The sequence below is a fragment of the Cuculus canorus genome, chromosome 9 (assembly GCF_017976375.1).
Source record: "Cuculus canorus isolate bCucCan1 chromosome 9, bCucCan1.pri, whole genome shotgun sequence".
Taxonomy (NCBI): Eukaryota; Metazoa; Chordata; class Aves; order Cuculiformes; family Cuculidae; genus Cuculus; species Cuculus canorus.
Window position 1 is genome coordinate 21,958,284 of NC_071409.1, and position 20,236 is coordinate 21,978,519.

At 38.2% G+C, this 20,236-nt stretch overlaps 1 protein-coding gene and 1 long non-coding RNA gene across 3 annotated transcripts in view; one reads left to right on the forward strand and one right to left on the reverse strand.

The window, feature by feature from the left end:
* Nucleotides 1-1,052, reverse strand: part of LOC128853022 (uncharacterized) — a 35,544-nt gene extending 34,492 nt beyond the window's left edge. For both annotated transcript variants that reach the window (XR_008451248.1, XR_008451247.1), the window contains exon 1: nucleotides 852-1,052. This is a non-coding gene — a long non-coding RNA (uncharacterized LOC128853022). The remainder of the gene's footprint in view (nucleotides 1-851) is intronic.
* Nucleotides 1,053-2,310: 1,258 nt separating this feature from the next.
* Nucleotides 2,311-20,236, forward strand: part of BCHE (butyrylcholinesterase) — a 51,469-nt gene continuing 33,543 nt past the window's right edge. Inside the window, exon 1 of the mRNA XM_054074288.1 lies at nucleotides 2,311-2,464. The gene's annotated coding sequence lies outside the window, so the exon portion shown is untranslated. The remainder of the gene's footprint in view (nucleotides 2,465-20,236) is intronic.

Sequence of the window (20,236 nt, forward strand, 5' to 3'; positions counted from 1 at the left end):
TAAAAATGAAAGAGAAAACATACATAAACCATAGGCTGTAAAATGTTTTGACATTCTTCAAAAGTGAAATTCTGTATTTCTGCACACTTTTATTATGCACTTAAAAGCATGAATATGTTTTATTCCTTGCCAGGTTTGTTCTTCTACTTGGAAAACATTTATTCTGTTTCTTGTTTACACTGAATTTACAATTAATGTAACTGTTTTGGTTGAGCAACAACAACCTTGACTTGTAATAGGCAATGTTTTAGCATACCGGCATATCTTGTGTAAAAACATAACATGAACACAGTTCTCAGAATTAAGCTAGTTAATAATTACTATATAAACAAGTCAAGGATCAAAAGTCCCGGCAAAATCTATTGAAGTATCTGTAGATTATATTTCTAAGTTACAATAATGAAAAACAGAGCTTTCTTAATGTGTATAGAATAAGTCTAATATCCATAGGTGAAATATCATGGTCTCGGTGAACATTTTTTGCAGAGTAATAATCAGAATAAGTAAGTAACGCTAACAGTCTACTACTATGAAATAATACACCACTGGCAGTAGTGAAGTATTTCTTAGGTGTAATAATGTTTACAAGTTATATAAACCAGGCCATGTTCTCTTAAATACTGTAAAAATAAGCATAATCCCCAACTCAGAAACTTCAGTCAGGTTTTTTAATGAGTTTCTCAACCTAAAACTCACTTTCCTGGTCTAGCTTTCCTCTGAGAGTGTGCACCCATCAGCTTCAGCCAGGACTCTACTCCTGAGAGACTATATCACTAGCCTAGCACTATTCTAGCACAATATCACTGAAAGCTAAACATGAATCTTTATTTTTACATCTTAAATATACATACCTTTAAATAAAAGGTCCTGATTGCGTGTGCTGGTACTGAACAGGATTGTCCTTGAGCAGAAAGGGCATGGGCAGAGTCTGCGTAGTTAAACACTGCTTTTAGGATAGAGTTCTACTTGCTACAGCAAAGCATAATCTTGCAGTTCAGGGGAAAGACCTCTCTGCTTTAACTGGGCTGTGTGAAGGGTTCTAGAAAAACAGGTGTCCATTACGATCTGGCAGCACGGATCTAAAATTGGAAAACAAGTTTGTAGCACCTAAATCCCAGCACCCTTCTCCTTCAAAAGGCTTATAGTCGGTGTCACCTGCACCACCTCATACCACAAGAACTTCTGGTGTTAACAGTTAATCTGGTGTTAGCAGTTAATCGTTAGCATAACCTTAATTAGCTAAACGTGGCGATGGTGTGGCTGTGCCTACTTCTGCTGCAACCAACCATTTGTAGTTTGCCGCTGACTGAAGGGGGGCTCCGGTTTCTCTCTGCAGCTTAGGACGTGATCACATTTGAACCTTTTAAGAGATTTAATGTTTCACTTCATGGATTCAAGAGCATAATAGCAACATGCTCTTTAAATTGGAAATGCTTTTGTGAGCAGCTGGAGCAAGTCAAATGTTAGCTGCAGCTTAACTTCCTTATGTTGTTTCAAATGGCCAAAACTCAAGACATAAATTGTTCAGATTTGAGCGTTTATAATGCAGATGGCAAATACGTGCAGGACTGAGAATACAAGCAAGTGGCAACTTACGAGAGGTTGCAGATTTGCTGAGAACTGAACGCTGAAATCTCTTCAACTTGAATTATTTTTCACACACTTCATTTCTTGAGTAAAAATTGGGGTCTTTTTATTTGATTAAAACATTCGTAGAAAATACTATTTGAACAAAATCCACACCAAAACCTACTGACATCTGTTTTCTTTCTCATCAGAAAATTGCCAGTGGAAAAGAAAGCAGTTCAATGCCACAGCTGCTAGCTGACCAGAAGGCAGAGCCCTTTCTCACTCCCAAGCACTGGATTAACATCCCACACTCCTACAGCCAAGTGATATAAGATATGAAAACTGAATAATTGAATTGCATAGCTACTCTAATGTTACATTAGATTTTAATGTTTCTTTATTTCTAACGAAAGCAATGTGGAAACTAGTGCACTGCACTCAAATGACAAATCAACCTTGTAAGTTAAAACTGCAAAATGTTAAAGAAAAAAAAAGTTAAATCTATCTGTACCTGTTCTGGATCTTGGAAAGAGTTTCAAAACAAACACAAAAACTCTAGTCCTATCAGTAACTATAAAAATAAACTGTAATAGGCAAAGGTCTCGGCAAAGTGGGAGAGGCACAGATGTGTAAACAAAGCTGAGCAGAAATATGTGTGTTTCCTTCAGTTGTTTGCAAACGCGTCATTACTTCAGCACATTATTGATATATAAAAAGTAGTGTATCTTTTGAGTCATGTGGTGTTCCTGGTTCCTTAATCTGATATTTATCTGACAGTAGGTAAACCAGCAATTGTAGATATAAGTAGTTTGGCTTCTTGGTAGTCGGTTCTTGGCCTAAGAAAGCTCTTTTATTCAAAGAAAGAAGCAGCAAAACGGGAAAATCAGCTTTTAAGGTTGGTCTTTTCTGCTTTCTTTTCAGTTAAAATAATGTTAAGACCAGTAGAGCTGGAAGTGCTGATTTGATCAGAGAGGGAGATTTGAATAGGTAAACAAATCTCTGCTTGCTTTCCCGCCACCATTTCCATGTTAACTTGTTACCAGCATCATGGATCTGATGTTTTCATGGGCAGATGAGGAGAACCACAGAAGCTGGACCCATCAGCTCCGTGGTGAGCGGCTCTGGGCACTTTGGTGTCCCTTAGTCCTGAACTCTAGACTGTCCGCTCTGTGGCTGCCGGTCATGTAGAGATTGCCACTGGCACCGGACCAAAACAGCCACGGGGTGTTCAAAACTGCAACCGGCCATGCAGATCCCAAAGTGTGGTTCTGGGAAAATCAACAGGATTGCACCCAATCCTGGAAGAGACTGCTAGACGTATCTTGCCCTGTGCTTTGAGCTGTGCACAGAGAATGGATGAAAGATGTTAAGCAGGAAACTGTGTGCCCTCCACCAAGGGAACACCGAAAGAGAAAACAAATTGCTGGTGGCTAAAAATGGCATCCTGTTGGCCCTGTCTATACTCTTTATTGCTGAAAATGCAAAATGTGCTAGAGCAGAAGGAATAAGAAGTTAAATGTATTGCGTTGCTTTACTATTGCAGTCTACTACTAAATAATCTCATCTTGGACAACCACAAAGAAAGTATATAGACACTTCTGTGTCACATTGGGGAAAGGCACCGAATGACTCTACAATATGTGCAGACACATGGAAGTGCAAACACAAAGAGATGGTTTGTACCTAGCTTTTGTGGAATAGCACTTGTGCAAAGGAGACTGATGTGGCAATGCTGGGGAGGAGGAAAAAACCATCATCTAAATCTATCATGGCCAAAGAAGTAAATAACAGCCTTAAAATTGCACAGTAATACTGGAGTGAGAATTAGTACTAGGTTGAGCAAACTGAATAAGATAAAATTATACAAGAGTGTAGAATGAAACTGAATGTAATTTTTTCTCTTTAAAGTGCTAGCAGGACATCAAGGTGGAATTAAAGTGTTCTAAATGTCAGTTGCTTGCATCTCCTAGATCCCCACAGGAATTTTCCAATCATCAAAAATCCAGCCGTAATAAATGCACTTAAAATTACACCACAGTTTGTAGCTATTTCTCTCTGGCTGATAATTCTGTCAGACTTCTTTTGGTTTTGTGCAAAGCATGTTGTAAACAGAAGAAATAGAGCAAACGCTTCCCAACTGATTTCCTGCTACTCTACTGGCACATAACTGTTGGCAATAAGCTTGATACTTCAAATGTGTTTTTCTTTGAGCTGCAGTTGTGCCATGAGATTAGCAAAACTCAGTCACTGACGTTTACCTTCACTTGATGGTGCGTTTGCAAAGGTTTGTTTGCTCAAGTGAGCTGGGTGCTTCCTGGGCTGGGGAAGCTCTTCCTGCGTGAGGAGGCTGGTTGCGGCGAATTCTTGGCCACAGCTCATCAAGGCACTGCTGATATCCTGGGGCTTTCACAGTTACAAATTACAGTTATTAATGTAACGTGCCTGACAGCTCGCTGCTTGCGGCCAAGTACTGAGGATTGGCTACTCCTTCTTCTTCAGCTTTCCCATGACACACGAGTTGTTCCCTCCTCCCATTTCTTTCCCAGCTGATCCCAAGGCCATCTGCAGCAAAAGGAGAAGCGCTGAGGCACCAGTGAAGTTAATAATTATCTGATAGAGTAGTGAGGTCAATCCTGTAGGTAACTAAGCTAATTAACACGTGTGCTTTTGCAGTAGTCCTTAGTTAAATCTTTTTATTCTTCCTCCTGAGGTTAATGTCATTTTATATATTTGCTTCTGAAGAGTCAGCATGTGTGTTCAGGTCTGTGGATCCTGGAAGTGTCAGACTGGTCTGCTAGACTGCCCCAGGCTCCCTAGGCTCCTCATTTCTACAAACTTTGCAAAAACATCTCTGCCATTCTACCATAACTTGCATGCTTGTTTTAGTGAGCAACAGCAGTAAATCATTGCATTTCTAAGAATTCTGAAAAAAAAAACCTCCCCAGGCTTTCCCAATTGTAAAACCTTTAAGAAAGGCCTTTCTTCCCATTCTAGCTGTTCTAGCTCTGTTTTTCTCTGGGAGAAGTATGACTGTTATACAGAAATTTCCTTCCATGTTTTTAAAGTGACTGATATTAATTTAGATATATTTTCCTCTGAAAATCCTTTCAGTCAATATGGAAGCACTGAAAAGCAGTTTTCTGAAGAGAAAATTTATCTGAAGAAGTTTCCACTGAGAGATATATGTGTATATTTGTGCACATGGGTGTGTGCTGTGGACAGAGAACAAACACAGTTGCCTCTTGCCTCGAGATAAAGCAGTTTACTTTGCACCTAGCAGAGGGGAATACTGGTGCAAAGCTGCAGTGAGAAGGAAAACAGAAAAAAAGTGTCTGGATATCCAATTCCTCCTGTCTCGGTGCCATCAAAGAAGCTGCATTAGTAGACCAGCTAGTGATGTCGCTGAATTCCCACCTCACTTACAAATAATGGACAAATTAGCTCTTGATACTCACTCCAGGTCATCCCAGACATATTCTTCACCCTCTGCTCTGCTTTAATTTCCTTTATTTCTTTATCTATGTTCACAGAGTTTCTCTGACTCAAGAACAGTTCTCCCCTCATTTCTCTCATCTCAAATTGGGTTGATAATGCCAGAGGGAAAAATAGGCACTGGGGTTCCTGTAAACCAAGCAAGGAACACAGAAAGAATGGCTCTGGACAGTCCAATGGCCCTTCATTTCTTTGTAGAATAATTACTTCTCAGGAAGTATTTAAAAAACTGTATCAGTTTTGGCAAACTGCTTTCTACCAGCCCAGCTGCAGCAAAATGAGGTGAAGTTTTTGCAGAGGTGATAGATTGGGGAAGAAAAAATGTGCATCTTTTTTCAAATAAGTGCATCACTCCGCAATACCGAAAACATTGCGGATTGAATTTCTTATTTTTTCAAATAAGGCTGTAATAGCACAGTTACCAGCACACAGCTTTCTGCTGTTGTTGATGACTTCTAGACCCAAGATAGTGAGCCTTGTACTGGTTTGGAGTAGCCAAGAAAACACTGCCAAGTAGTCAGAAAGCAAAATTTACATCTCTTTGAACCTTCCAGTGTTCCCACTTTTGTGTTGGTCTCAAATGACCGTGCAAGCTTAGTTGGTTTTGTAATGTCAAATGAAGCCAAGTCACGCACTTGAAGACAAACAGTAGAATTTGACTGCTGTGGTCAATCTAGGGTAGTTTCATTGGAATAGCTGTTTAGAAATAAGACATGAAGTGTAAAATATTTATGTACTTCCCAATGATGATGCCTGTATTTCTAATCCCTCTGTGTCAAGAGTGATGCTTCCAAATAGGTGCAGGGTGGACAAGGTTTACTTGGATGCTAAGGAGAAAGCAAATCCCTTCCTATCCCCCAAAATTCTGAGAGACTGAAACAGGTTGGCTTACCTTAGGAAAATCATACGGCTGATGCAGATATTTCCTTCTCATAAATATTCAAGAAGTAATAGGAAATTGTAACACTAACAATAAAATTAGTTTTGTGCACATTTATGCTGGAAATGAGAGCAAGATTTCTAATCACAACTGATTGAGATGGTTAAATGTTCTTACATTAGGAGTAAAGTGGGCGAGAAACTACAAGATCATGCTTCATCAAGCAATGAGTGAAATAGTATATAATGATTTCTTAAAACAGTAGAGGTCTGGACAGGATAGGCAGGAATTTTGCTGTGAAAAAAATTATTTTTGTTAAACACTATGTTTAGAAGGAAAGAAAGTGGGCAGAAGCTATCAGCCTGCTCCAGAAAACAGATGCTTTTGGGGATTATTGTGGGTTAGTATTTGGGTTAGTATGCCTTCTAGCTTAATTAAACTGTGTTCTTATCATCTAAGTAATGCTGAGGAATGTAAAGAAACTGAAATGCTACATTTCTAACAAAATAAACCACTATCCTCAGCCTCATGTTAATTGATACATTTGAGAAAAAGAAAAAGGAAAAGATGATACTGCCAAAAATATATTTTTAAAATATTGTGGATTTATTATTTTAATTTGGTAGATATCCCTACCAATGCAGATTAGGGGCATTTTCTGAATTCCTTGTGTGGATATCGACTGTTGATTTCCATCAGTTCCCCAACAGGGACCATCAAGATTTCAGGACTGTTAATCTCATATTGTGAATAGAAGGAGAATGCTTTGCACGTGCTACACAAATCCTGAAATGAAACACAATTATTGACTTCAGTTCTACATTATTCTCAAAAGCAAAAATGTACTGTGTAAGCTGGGAAGGCTTCCAATCACATTTTTAGAAAAATGACATATTTTAGGTGGCCTACACTAGGCAGCATTATTCATAATGCAAGTGAAAATATAAAATAGTCCACATGTCAATACGCATTGGCAAAAGGCAACTGATATTCTGATATCATTGCTTCATCAACTGACAATGGAAAGTAAATGTTCAACTTTGCTTTCTTCCAATTTCTCCTGCCATGATGCCTAACTATGAAATACACCACAAAGACAACTTTTTGGCTGAACCAACTGTTAATCAATTTATGTTCTGAATTATGAGTATTCATTGTACTTAATATTTTTATCTTGATATATGTGCAGACGATAATTGAGTCAGATTTCTCTAATCGGTGTGACCATGGCAGCTTTTCAACTTTTGAGTTGCTGCACAGTTAAAAGACTTTTGCTGATTTTGCTGGTCAAATGAGGAGCAGAGCCATGTGTAAAACAGCTCTTACATTTTTCAAAATTCTGTTGCTTAGAAGGAATTTCTGTTGTGCTTCTGAATGTTTTTCATGTTTTGTATAGTGTGATTGAAACTGAATTAAAAATCAAGAGGATATGAAATAACAACAAACTATTTAATTGGACTTTATCTTTTTGCTAGCATTTGCTTGCAACACATTTTTGGCTTCTCACCTACTGGAATATGAGTTGTATACCATTTACTTCATGCTGAACTTCTACATACATCCATCGTATGTCTTAAGCCTTTAAGATGGAATTTACTTGGTACTTAAGGAATATTTTTGATGTTGAATGCCATTCATTCAGATATAATAGCAATGTTTTCCAGAGCAGCAGCATGGTTCCCTTTTTTTTTTTTCAATATATAAGGAAAAAATATGTTTTTCAGATTCACTGAATGTTTTAAAAGAAAAACTGTCGTTGTTCTGATTTCTGAGCAATCACAAGTAACACAGCTTCTCCCTTATGGGCATTTCTACTGAACTGTAACCATTAAGCTTCCTCTTTGTGTGCCCCGAGAGTCTTGTGGGTGTTGTTACAAATTAAGGCATACGGAGTCTGGAACCTGATCTAAGGAAAGTATAGGTATTTATTGCAATAGAGAAGCATGGATTATTTGCTGAGTGCGCTAGTACTTTTTGCATTAAGCCGAGGATTTAAAGTGACAAAAATCAGTTCCAGCAGCAAGTCTTGGGGGACTCCATATTAACCTGTCTGTATGTCAAGAATTCTCTCTTTTTCTTCTTCTTTTTTTTTCTCTATCTCATGAATAGTTTTTAATCCATGGCAGAGATTTCCATTTTACCCTATAGTTTTCAAATTTCCATAACAGGCTTTGGTGATGGGTTGTGTCATAAGCCTTCTAAAACTACAACTGAATGATCTCTTCAGGTTTTCTTTTATGTTTTGTTATCTTTTGCTGGCATTGAACAGATCTATGGGACAAGATTTTCAACTTTTTCAAATGGTGAGTGTATGGTGGAGGGTGAGGGTGGTGTATTTTATGACTGTAAACGTTCCAGAGTTCACTCCATCCTAGTAGTTGCCTCTCAATAATTTAGAGGGAAGGAAATCTGAAAACGTCCAGCTTCTTTCTGAAGGGACAGATTCGGATGTTAGCTAAATAAGTGCACAGAAGCAGGCTGTAAGAGTGCTATTATGATTATCAGTTGCTAAAAATCTGGTTGTATTCTTTAGGAGACTATTTGGGGAAAGAAAGTAACTGCGCCACATGTCATCTGTAACTAACGTGTGATCCACAAGCCTGGACAGTGTCAGATCCCCACTGGGAGCTGAATAACTTGAGTTGCATTCCAAATGTTAGAGCATTCCTAACGTGGTGTTTTCTCACCAAGGTGCGTGAAAGAAGATGAACTTTTTCCTCCTTTCCCTTCTAAGCAGAACTAAACCTATTTTCTCTTGGAGTACTTTAAGGGAAGACAGAAAACAGTGTGAGCTGCATCAGTGGAGGAGGAATGTACACAGTGCGGAAAAGCTACTCCAGCACCAAGTGAAAGTGTAGTTGGAGAAGTCTCTTGAAAGCTTTAGAAATATAAAGAAGAGAACATGCAGTCAAAAATTTAGTGATGTGGAAGTTAAAATTCAACTAAATCATCTCCAAATGCAGCTCTGACTTATTTTGTCTAGGTTAAAAGATTTGGGAACCTGGTATAGTTTTGTGCTGTGGCATGATCTTGTCTCCTGTTTCACAAACCCCTAAAACGGGTTTTATCTAATTATCTAGTTTTATGAGGGAAAGTATATGGATCCAGCCTTCAATCTTATGCTAATTTTCTTTATACTATCCTAAAGGAACAGTTTTTCACCACTCAGGTACTTACGCAATGAACCTTGTCTGCAGATGTTGGGAACCTCAAATGTTTACAGGGTTGCAAAAAGTGCTTGGACAAACTCAAGGAAAGAAACTCTTTAGGAGGTAATAAGATACAAAAACATGACTTCTTGATATTCAGTTTTTTGCTGGCTGGAATTTACATGTATCAATACGTGTTTAGGCAACTCTTCTACTTGACTTTGGCAAACTTCCCTGGCACCTGTTTATTTAGCTGTGATCAGACTCGGCATGGAAATCCTTACACATTCTTCTTATGTAAATTTTCTGTTATCTAGTGGACAATGTTATTACTTTTCTACAGCTAATATTTCTTTAGTCATACATAATGGAGGAGTAATTTTGGGTCACACCACTATCTGAGGTGATTAGCTCTGTAAGAAACAAACCTGCTCCGTTTAGTGAGGGTTTAGTTAGAAACTATGTAATAGGGAACCTGAAAGAATTAAATCTATTTAGAATACAGTGAGAAAAGAAAAATCTCAGGTACAAACTGTCAAAAAGTGTAATCTGAAAAATATTCTGAAGAAATTATAGCTTCGTCCAGCATACCAGAGGCACTCTTAAGATTTAAATGGTTAATCTACTGCAAGCAGCATTGAGGTTCCAGCTGCAAACAGATTTACTGAAAGGTGTCTTCTAAGGTTTCCTCACAGTACACTCCTGATTTTTGAAATAGCATATAGTTTTGAAAAACTGAAATGGTCTGTGCTGGGATGGGAAATGCAGTAGTGAAAGCAGTGATGAACTTTATCAGTGATGAACATTAATGTATGGTTCACTGGAAATTACACTGAGCGTGACATCAGTTCTCAGATCAGCTTTGCAGTGTTTCTATCCTAAACCTGTGCAGATGGATTTATTTTTTTTAATGTACACTGCCAGTTGTTTACAAAGTGAGCCAAAGTCCTACGAAAAATACTGGGCTGTATAATCGAGAGGAAAATTAATCTGGGGGACTTGTTTTCATTCTGATTTTCTGGGGTTTTAGGGTCTTCCCAGATGAATAACAGCTATCAGACGAGCACAGTAGCACAGCTCTGTGATCATGCATATTGCTTAAGGGCAACAGCACAACCTGGTGGTTTATGGTTATTCTAATGCATTAGATCAGGTATCTGCACAAGAAAGCACAGGACTTTCCCTTCCCCAGAAACCAACTCATTGCCTGTATAGAAATGAAGCTGTTTTTCATCAGTTCACTTGTAAGATACCATTTTACCAGAGGTTTTCAGAAAAAATAGAAAAAAATAGATTGCAAGGACATATGCAAAAAGATAAATTAATAGGTTCTACGATTCTGAAACCTTGAGGTACCATTGTGATGAGAGATTTCATGTGGTTTTGTGCTGTATATGTCTGAATTTTTGTTTCAAGGTAATAGCTAGAGGCATATAACTAAAAAGAAAAGCCTGTAATATGCATTGTGCAAAATTTGAAAAAAAAAAAAAAAGAAGAAAGAAAAGTGCGTGCAGAAAAAATACAAGTTTGTCTTGCTTGCTTTTTCTGTTATGACAAAGCCAGGCAAAGTATATAATACATTTACATAGACTGAATATTCAAACACCAATAATAATATTTGTTCTCTTTCTCTGTCTTCAGGATATATGACGTTGGTCAGAGTGTATTTTCTGATGTGGCAGGGAAATTAAGTGGGTGCCAAATGTGCTCAGACAGAATTTTCAAATGAAATTAATTACATTTTCTATTTTGCTTGATTCTGAAGAACAGGCTATATTATTACTAGCAATGCAGCTGGTGTGGGTGTTGATGCTGAACAAAATTCTTGTAAACTACACATTCAGTTCATTTACTGATCATATAGAATGGGACAGAAGCCACTAGTCGTATCTAGAAAGGCTGCAAGCCTTTTTCATCTTCAGGCTGCATCCAAAACACAGGCACCTCAGTCCTGTTTAACTGAGTAAAAAGAACCTTTTATTTCAGCCTGCGTGGGTTTAGACCTGTGGGAAAAGGTATCTTAAAAGACGTTCTGCCAAGGCATTGAACGACTGAAGTTCTTTGAGCCAAAAAAGTAGCACTATTTTTATACAGTGAAGATTTCTACAGGATTGTCATCACAAGTAACTGCTAAGGTTTCTCATCACTTCATATTTGCACTTTAGTCCTTTTGGTAGCTGAAGTAAGACTTACTATCTTGGTTCAAGAAAGCATTTTTGTCCACAAGGAAGTATGATTAATGCATTTAAACTAACACTTAACTCACAATTAAGTTTCATTTATTGTATTGAGATGATGAAATGTAAAGTCTGCTGAAATTTATGAAAATGCATATTGTTCTGCTATAGTTTATTATAGAGGAATATTGTAGAGGACTTTGTTACATAAATAGGATTAAATATACTGAAGAGCAGTGAAGATACTTCTGAGAAACTGTGCAAAGAGTTTTGGAGAAGGGTACAATGGAAAAAACATGAAAGAAGCAATTACTTGCTATTCCTTAAGTACTGAATTGGACGGAAAAAATGGTCAAAGACCATTGTTTTCAACCTTTCCCTAAAGTCCACTGAAGTACAGGAGGAGCTTGTACTTCCCTCATCCTTGCATCCTGCTGGACCAGATGCTGGAAGCATGCTCAGTTCTGCCCCAGCCAGCTGTAACTATGAAAAGAAAACAAATGTATCCGAGATGAAACGCCTTTGTGCCAACTTCCCACACATCTCACTACGCAGTGGAGAAGCTCCAAAATGTTTTTCATCTTGCTAAAAGCTATTGGTGAGCACAGTGCTGTCAGGTGTACCTGCTTAGTGTGTTTTGATTATCCACAAATTGCTGCTCATCAGTTCTGATACAGTTCTTCGTTTTCTTGCGAAGTAGGAGACAGTATTGATTACTGGATGGAGAGCCTCAAAGCAACTGACTTCAGCTGACATGTCTCCATCAGCCCGTACTGCCATAACTGCCTTATAGTGTCTGGGGCAGAATGGACATACACATCACTGCTGGCAGGAAGAGTCCTCCACTGTGCTTCCCCTACTGTTTGCTAATGCTATTCCACATTTTCAAGTTAGCAAAAAGAATTTGTCAGCAACAACTTAATATATATATATCTTGGGGACATCTGCCAGTCTTGAAAACCGAGTATCAAGCATCTACTCTGACACTAAGCAGGTACACAGTTTTCATGCTTGGGTAAGAAAAACCTCTTTTTTTCCCATGTTGAAAGGAAGAAATCCAGAGAAAGCCTGTATTATTTCCACACCGCTATTCTTGCCACTAAAGTGAATGCTTCACCAACATTTAGAGTATTCTTATAGAGTGAATAACCTTCTACTCCGGGGAGTAAAAATTCTGTAGTACAAATTCAATGTGTTCTCTTGTGTCCACCAAATTGTGTTCTCATTGCTACAAATTTAGTATTAAATTATTTAGGTCAGGTTAAATTTGGAAAGGAGAAAAATAAACATAATTTTTGGCTCTTTTACACATCTGTGATTATTGTAAAATGGTTTGCTTCCTAAGTTAAAGTGATGCAAGCAGTCTGCCAGGAAAATGAGCAGCAATATTTTTTTCCTATATTTTTTTTTAAATCTGGTTGTAACACTCAGTTCCTAACCTGAGAATAGAGGGACACCTGGAAAATGAAAATGCAGATTACTTTTAGCATACACTGGATCTGCAGAGGCTCAGGTTTGAAATGTCATAATTTTCCTTTGAACTAAATAACATTTTGAGTCTTTCCTAATGGTTTTACTATACACTATTGCATATGTGGGTAGCACATTTTGGCACTGTACATCTTTAGAGCTTTTAAGGTTGGTATATCAATATCCATAATCCGGTGATTAAGGACCACCTAATAGCATGGGTTGTCAGGATATGAAGTATTGCTTTCAGAGTCATTAATAGCTTTATCCTGTGCACTGATATGATGTAATATAGCAGCTGTGCCGTGGAGAAACTCTTAAGGCATCATGTCAAACGTAGACAGGGTAATAAATGCAGTAGGCATTGGCACATGGCATCATGAAGGAGCCAGTCCTTCCTACTAACAATACAGTAATGCCAGAGGTATCGTACAGAATGCTAAAATTAAATGCGTTAACACTTCCATTTTAACAGACATTCTTTTGTATGCCAAGCCAAAGATTTAGAGTAAATGAGCTAATGTGAACCAACAACAGGAGCTAGCAGGCAGAGGCTTGAACTCCCAAGTCTGAATGACTTGTCCTCACTGCCTGCTCTCAACCTAACACTTGTCTTTACTGATGTTGAGATGCCAGGTCCTGCCAAAACCTCCAGATTTCATCTCTGGGTGACCTGATCTCAGACAAACACTCTCTGTTCTTCAGTGGTGTACGGGTATATGCTTTGTGTGCTGACAAATGTTGCTTTGTGGTTTTCAATGTATTTGTCCCACCTTTCTGCTTCCACCGCATGCCACTTATCTTAAACTAAAAAGGTTGGAGTATTTCTTTCTCACTCAGACTCCTGGCTCATTTTTTGGCTGAAGTGTAGTGCACGAGATGGACACTCCTGTTAAACAGACCTTTGATAGCTCATCCCATAGCTATTCCATATCCAGAATGACGGAGATACCGCAGGAAGAGCTTGAAAATCCCTCCAGCTGCTTAAGGCAGGGGCTGTCCTCGTGCTTAACCAGGATTGCTCAGGGGTAAAAAAGTCTCAGTCCACAGAACAGACATCAAAGACCATGTAACCAGAGCTTGAAACAGCTTATATATATATATATATATATATATATATATATATCCTTTTGACTCTTTATTTGATCATCCAAAATGAATGCTTATTTATATTTACACTTACACTGGCTCAGTTCTGAGGACTGTTAGACACTGGCTATGCATAGACCCATTTTCTCCTTGCCAACCAGATGGTCTTTAGGTTTGTTTGCAGAGAGGAGTCAGCCGTGCCTGGGTGCATGTACGGGGATAGGGAGGTACCCACAGATGCACTTTGACTCCAATAACAGGCACGCCAGCTTGGTGAGAGCAACAAAAGAGACAGTTCTGAGGATCTCATGGCGCACACAGTGCAGGGCTTCTTTTTTTCTTGTCTTCCCTGCCTCCCTCAATCCAGTTTGGAGAAGCTCTAAATTTACCTGATAAATTTGAATCCCCATTGCCCGCGCATCAGTTGAATAGCACAAACTAAATTCCTACTGTCCAGACACCCATTGCTGAAATGTCTCTCCCAGTATCAGCTTAAAATCATTTTCATGTTGACACACTGGGATTGCTTAAGCACAACAAGCCAGTGATTTTGGAAGCACCGAGAAGAGCTGGATCCGTTCACCTACATTCTCTTTGGTCAAACATCTTTTTTTGTTTCCTGTCTGCTCTGGTAAAATTATCTCAGCAGCATTTGATAAATTTTATCCCTTGCCCATCTTCTCTTGAAATAGCTTCCAGGTTCCTCCATAAAGCAGTCTGATTTAGCCCTTCTTCATATTTCATAAACCAATACTTAATTCTTGTGCAGATTTTTATTGATTATTTCTCTTAGTGTTATTTTATTTTGCTGTTTTACGGCTGCTGTTAACATTTATTAGAAAAGCTATTTTTTATACACTGCATGTAAGAACATCGCTGAATGCTTTTTGACAGCGCTGAGAATAGCTGACTAAAAACTGGGGGAGGGGGTAGAATAAAAAGGAGAGAAAAGGCAGTATAGGAGAGTTAGCAAATTGCTTATCACTTTTCACATGGTTTAATCCTAAACGCTGGTAAATGCCCTTTCACCGGTGAGGACAGTTCATGTTTCTTGTAAGTACAAGTGCATTTAATCAGAAAGGCAACACCACAGGCACCCACATTTCTTTCTGCGACATTCAAAATCTCTAATGTTTTCATCAAATGGTGATGGGATTTTTTTGCGTGAACATTAAAATTAAAGTCACTTGAAAGTTTTCACAGAGCAAGTCTTCAACACTGCACGTTATTCCTCCAGCAGCACTGGGAAATAGGCTGACATTTTATTAAAGATGTGTTCCTGCAGGATAGGCAAAGAAACGGGCAAATCACGTAAAACTCGTTCAGCACCACCCACCTGCCTACCTGTGGGTTTTCTTCAATGCACTTGGGTTGCTGCTTTGGCAAAAATGAAGGCACATGGTTTTGTGCCATGATATTCCATCTGTGCATTCTGAATAAATTTCCAGACCAAATCCTCACTGCAACCTTTATTATGATTAATGATTTTGAGCAGAAGATTCACAGATGTGCTGGTGGCTCTAATAAGAGGCACTGGCAGCTCCTGGGCAGACCGCTCTGAAGTGACTTTCCTTCCCCATGGTGTGTATACCAGCTCTGAAGCCCAGGCGTATTCTGCAGTAACTTCTTTTGATTATTGCCTATGGAGACTTTTAGAAAACGTAACCTCTAAATCCCCAGGGCTGACTTCTGTTTATTGTGGAAAAATGGATGGAAATGTTGCTTTTATTCAAGTTTACCATCAAAAATATCTTCAGTTTTTAGAAATAGATTGAGAGAAATCCTACCACACTGCAGCTCTAAAACAAACTAAGAAGGACAGTGTTTTCACGTTCTGGGTGTTTCACTGCAATTCAGTCTTCCTTATGACCTTGGGCACATCTTTATTTTCACAGTATCCCTGGGTCTGATAACTTAAATAGAAAGTCTTTCAGGTCGCAGACTATCTTTGTGCATCTTTTACTTCAGGTAAAAGTGAGAGAATGAGCAAAGAATCATAACGTTCCTGCAACTGCTAAAAATGCCTCTTCTCCCCAGCTGAGATCCGCACGGTCTGCCCACGGTGCCATGTTCTCTATCGGTGCACTGAAGTTTTCCTTTTCTCTTTCAACCTGCTGCAACCTCTGCCAAGGGAAAACAGACATAAAGATTGGGTTTGGTGTTAAAATGCTGCTACATGAGAGAGGGAAAGGGACTGGGAAAAGTCAGTGTTTTTTCAGTCTTGTATGATTTCCTTGGTGTAAACAAAGGTGAGAGGAAGAAAAAGTAAGTTTATGGAGTGGGTTAATCTATCAGGAATCTGCACAGGGCAAAATGATTGTCAGCAGAATGTATTGTTAATAAACTGATCAAGATTAGTGATGAAGAATAGTTCTAACTTATAAAATGATGTTTCCTAATACAAACGTGATTAATGTTTTAAGGATACTTTTGGAATCAAAATTCCTTTAACATTTTGATTCATATCCTTGAACTTCCTATTGAGTATCATATTTTGACCACCATATTACTTTTATGATAATGTTATTTACTTAATATACAGACACATAGCAAGACCTGAGCGAGTTTACTGTACTTTGCCACTAAGCCACCCATTCTGACAAAGCTGTATTTCAAGCAGGTGAATTTCAAGTGATGAATTACCCAATATTCACCAATCACAGTATCTTGTGCACAGATGTTTGTAATAAGATTTTCATGACTACACGGCAATCGCACATCCAGAGAACGAAGGGACCTTCTGTCAATAAGTCACTCAGCCTGAGAAGTTTGCTCCTCTGATGGGACTACAAGAGTGCTCAGCAGTGCCTGAGCTTTCATAAGCCTGATGGTCACTGGGCATTACCCTATGGCAGAGGTCAGCGTGTCGGTATGTGTACTGTGCTGCGGTAGTAACAATAGAAGCACAACCTCTTCCAGGGTCATCTCTTTTTCCCAAAGTTATATTACTTTCATGAAACATACCGGCACAGAGATCAAATCGGCTGTGAGTCACAGAAAATAAAGGAAAAATGACTGTGGAATTTTTTCTAGGTTTGCCCTAATGCAGTCATAGCAAGGAAAGATAAAACGTGTCCTAATGCTGACCAGATGATAGTGCTCTCCTCCTATTTGAGTGAAATTATTGGAAACGTGCAGCCCATCAGTCTTTGTGGCACATGGGCTGCAGTAACCTCTCAAACCTCCTTTCTTATGGGCTTCAGACCCATGCAGAGCAATGGCAGAGCACCAGTGGATCTGAAGTTTTATCTCATGACAAACATCTAATTATTTCCACTAAAATCCATAGCTGTGACATGTTCAGGTGCTGTGACCCATTTATTGGAGAGCAGACTAGGGTACACTGAACTTGTTTCCTCTATAACTTCCCACCTGCAGGTCTCAGCAGGTGTTGATGTAAGGCTTAATTCTTTCATTCCTATTTTCAACATGCTGGATGAAATTGAAATCTGAAAATGCAGTGGCTTAAGCTAAACCTGTGAACATCTCTATGGTATTTTTCGTTAGAGATGTGTATCTCTCCTGTGGATGCGGAAACTGAAAGATGGAGGACCATATTAGTGAAGGCCTATAACAGAGATTGAGAATTGGGAGAACTGGGAATTGGGAAGAGTTCCTGTCTTCCAGATATAAATTCTACTTAGCAGATTGAAATGAGCTTGTTTATCCACCAAACAATACATTTATTCAGTCTGTGTATGACAGGACATAGTATTATTGTGAATGTCACATTGCTTTTGGTAGGTGATTACCAGAAACCGAGCTTGATTATTCAAATATCTTTACACAATTTGAAACAATTAGAATTTTATTATCTGTAGGAAAGAAAAAGGAATCAGAAATGGTAAACACTTATATTGTCAATTAATTAATCTTCTGCAGAAATCTGTGTAACCTAACTCATAATTTAATTAGCTTTACCGTGTTCACACATGATTTCAGCCTTTTGCTGACACTCCACTTTTGCCTGTTTTCTTACAAGCTAAACACCAGGTTATAACAATATCATACAACACTTTTTGTGTATACATAAATAATTTTTTATTTTCTTTGTTGAGTCTGATATGAGACAAAACAGTGAGCTATATAAGAGTACCATAAGGAACTAAGAGTGAGTGAACATTCAAAGGAAATAATAATAATAATAATAATTTTATCTTTTAACTGGCTGTATATTCTCACTGACACTGATTTCTCCAAGAATTTTACAAAAGTATAGGCCATAACTATACTAATAACAAGGAAATTATACCAACTTGTAACCAGAGTAATAAGGACAAAGGTATATCAGATCATAATTGAACCAATAAGAGGAAAATATAATCATGTTTAATGGCTTATATGAGTATTAGTGTCTTCTGCAGAGTTAATAAATTGGTACCCATTTTCATGGTATGTGTCTAAGACACCTTCCCTAATATTATCAAATTACCCTTCAGATCTGTATTGGGAACTTCTGCTAGTCCTGGAAGCTCCACTGGATTGAGGTTTCTTTGAATATCTGAATTTCAGACAGTCTGACCATCAGCAACAATCACCAGTAGCAACATTTAAGCGCTCTCCCGGTTTCTTTAGGCTGTCTGTGCTTTACCTTCACGGGCACACAGAGGTGTTCTGTGCAGTACCGAGTGTGAGATTTGCAAAAGAAATACATAAAAAAGGAGAAAGGTATAACTTGTCAGGGGCACTGCATTTGGGCAACTACTGTGGAAAAATGCTCAGCAAGCAGAATATACTCAACTTAAAAGTAAAGACATATATTTCCTAAGATATTTCCTAAGATATTTCCTAAAATACACAGCAAAATGATGTGAATACAAGCCCCAAAGCTGAGCATTAGTAGTCCCTTGCTGCTGCTGAGCTCCCACCTTCTGCATTCTTTTTTCCCCTGAAGATTTCACAGTGTGCAACTTTGGTGTTTTTCCCTGTGAGTCCTTGAGCTGCTAACTGTCCCCATCTCAGCAATCTTAACCCTGTCTGCAATTTCCTCTTTCCTATCTTGGACAGCTTAAGTTTTCTTGTTTTCCTCATAGCTCTTTCTCACAACGTAGCAGTTTTCTCAGAGGTTTGAGCCAAGGTCACACAGGTGCTCAATGTTAAAACTCAGCTGGCTATCAGAGATAGCTGAGCCCCCCTTCCCCACCCCAAGGGAGCTTTACTTGGGCTGGAGTTTAAATAAAACCTCCCAACATTTTCATAAAAATATTATTTCATACAGCTCATCTATAATTTTCCTTTTGATTTTTAGCTCAGCAATTGAATAAGAATGTATGTTCCTTTTACATACTATTAGCATGTAAATAGTTCCTCACACACGCACAAACTTCATAAGTGATATTCTTTAATTTGAAGTGATATTTGCAAAATTTTTCATCTGGTTGTCCTTAGAAGAGCCCAAGTGCTCTTTCTGAGACTGTAGAGGACTTGGAAGGGCAGGATCCAATCTGGTGAATGGACCTTTTAATGTGCAATTAGACCTGGAAAGCTCAGAGGACATCTTCGGACAGAGGCATGTGTTTTCCACTAGAAATGTCTGAGATATGTCTTTCCCCAAACAGTTTTATCTCTCATAGAGAGATCTTCTCAGCCCTATTAGGTAAATTCTGAATATAACTCAGAATGTACATACTTTAGGATATTCATAAGAGTAAACATCTGCATATGTTTAGGTAATATCCTGAATAATAATGAACTAAATCGTAACAAAAGTGTTTGATTTTTCTATAGTGCATATTGTTTAATTTCTCTATAGCTTTTCAGCCCACTAAATGTCAATCTCTCCTAGAGCCGGACTTTGCTTTTGGTTCTTAAGAGACTTGGACACCTTTTCTATCTTAATTCCTATACAGTGTGACATCCGTTTCATATGTACACATTAAATAATGAAAAGATGTTTTTGTCTTTGCTGGTAATTTTTAATAACGTTACCTTAAATAAAAATTTACATAACCTCAATCCCACCCCCCTCTGAACACTATAGATAGCTATAGAGATATTTAGATTATAGCTAGAGATATTTAGAAGTACCAGCATATGTATATGTCTATCTATGCACGCATAACAACTCTTATAAACACACAGATACATATGATGTTCTATCTACTGGTTTGTACCTCCTTTCCTTTCAAGATTCCAAAGGGAAACTGAGAAAATGACGACTCCACACAGGATTACTAAAGGCATTCTATGTATTTAATCTCTAATTTTCTCACAGGTATTTTTAGCAACCTAAGTAATAACTTAAATAAGTGTTTCCTCTCACAGCACACAGTTGTGAAACTTTAATTTATATGTTAATTTTTTAATTAAAGGAAAAAAGTAGAAGAGAGCTTAGTTTTCTTTAAAGTACAGCATAATAGTCCAACATTAGACTAAAGTATAATAGTTGAGAAGAATAACAGTCTAAAGAG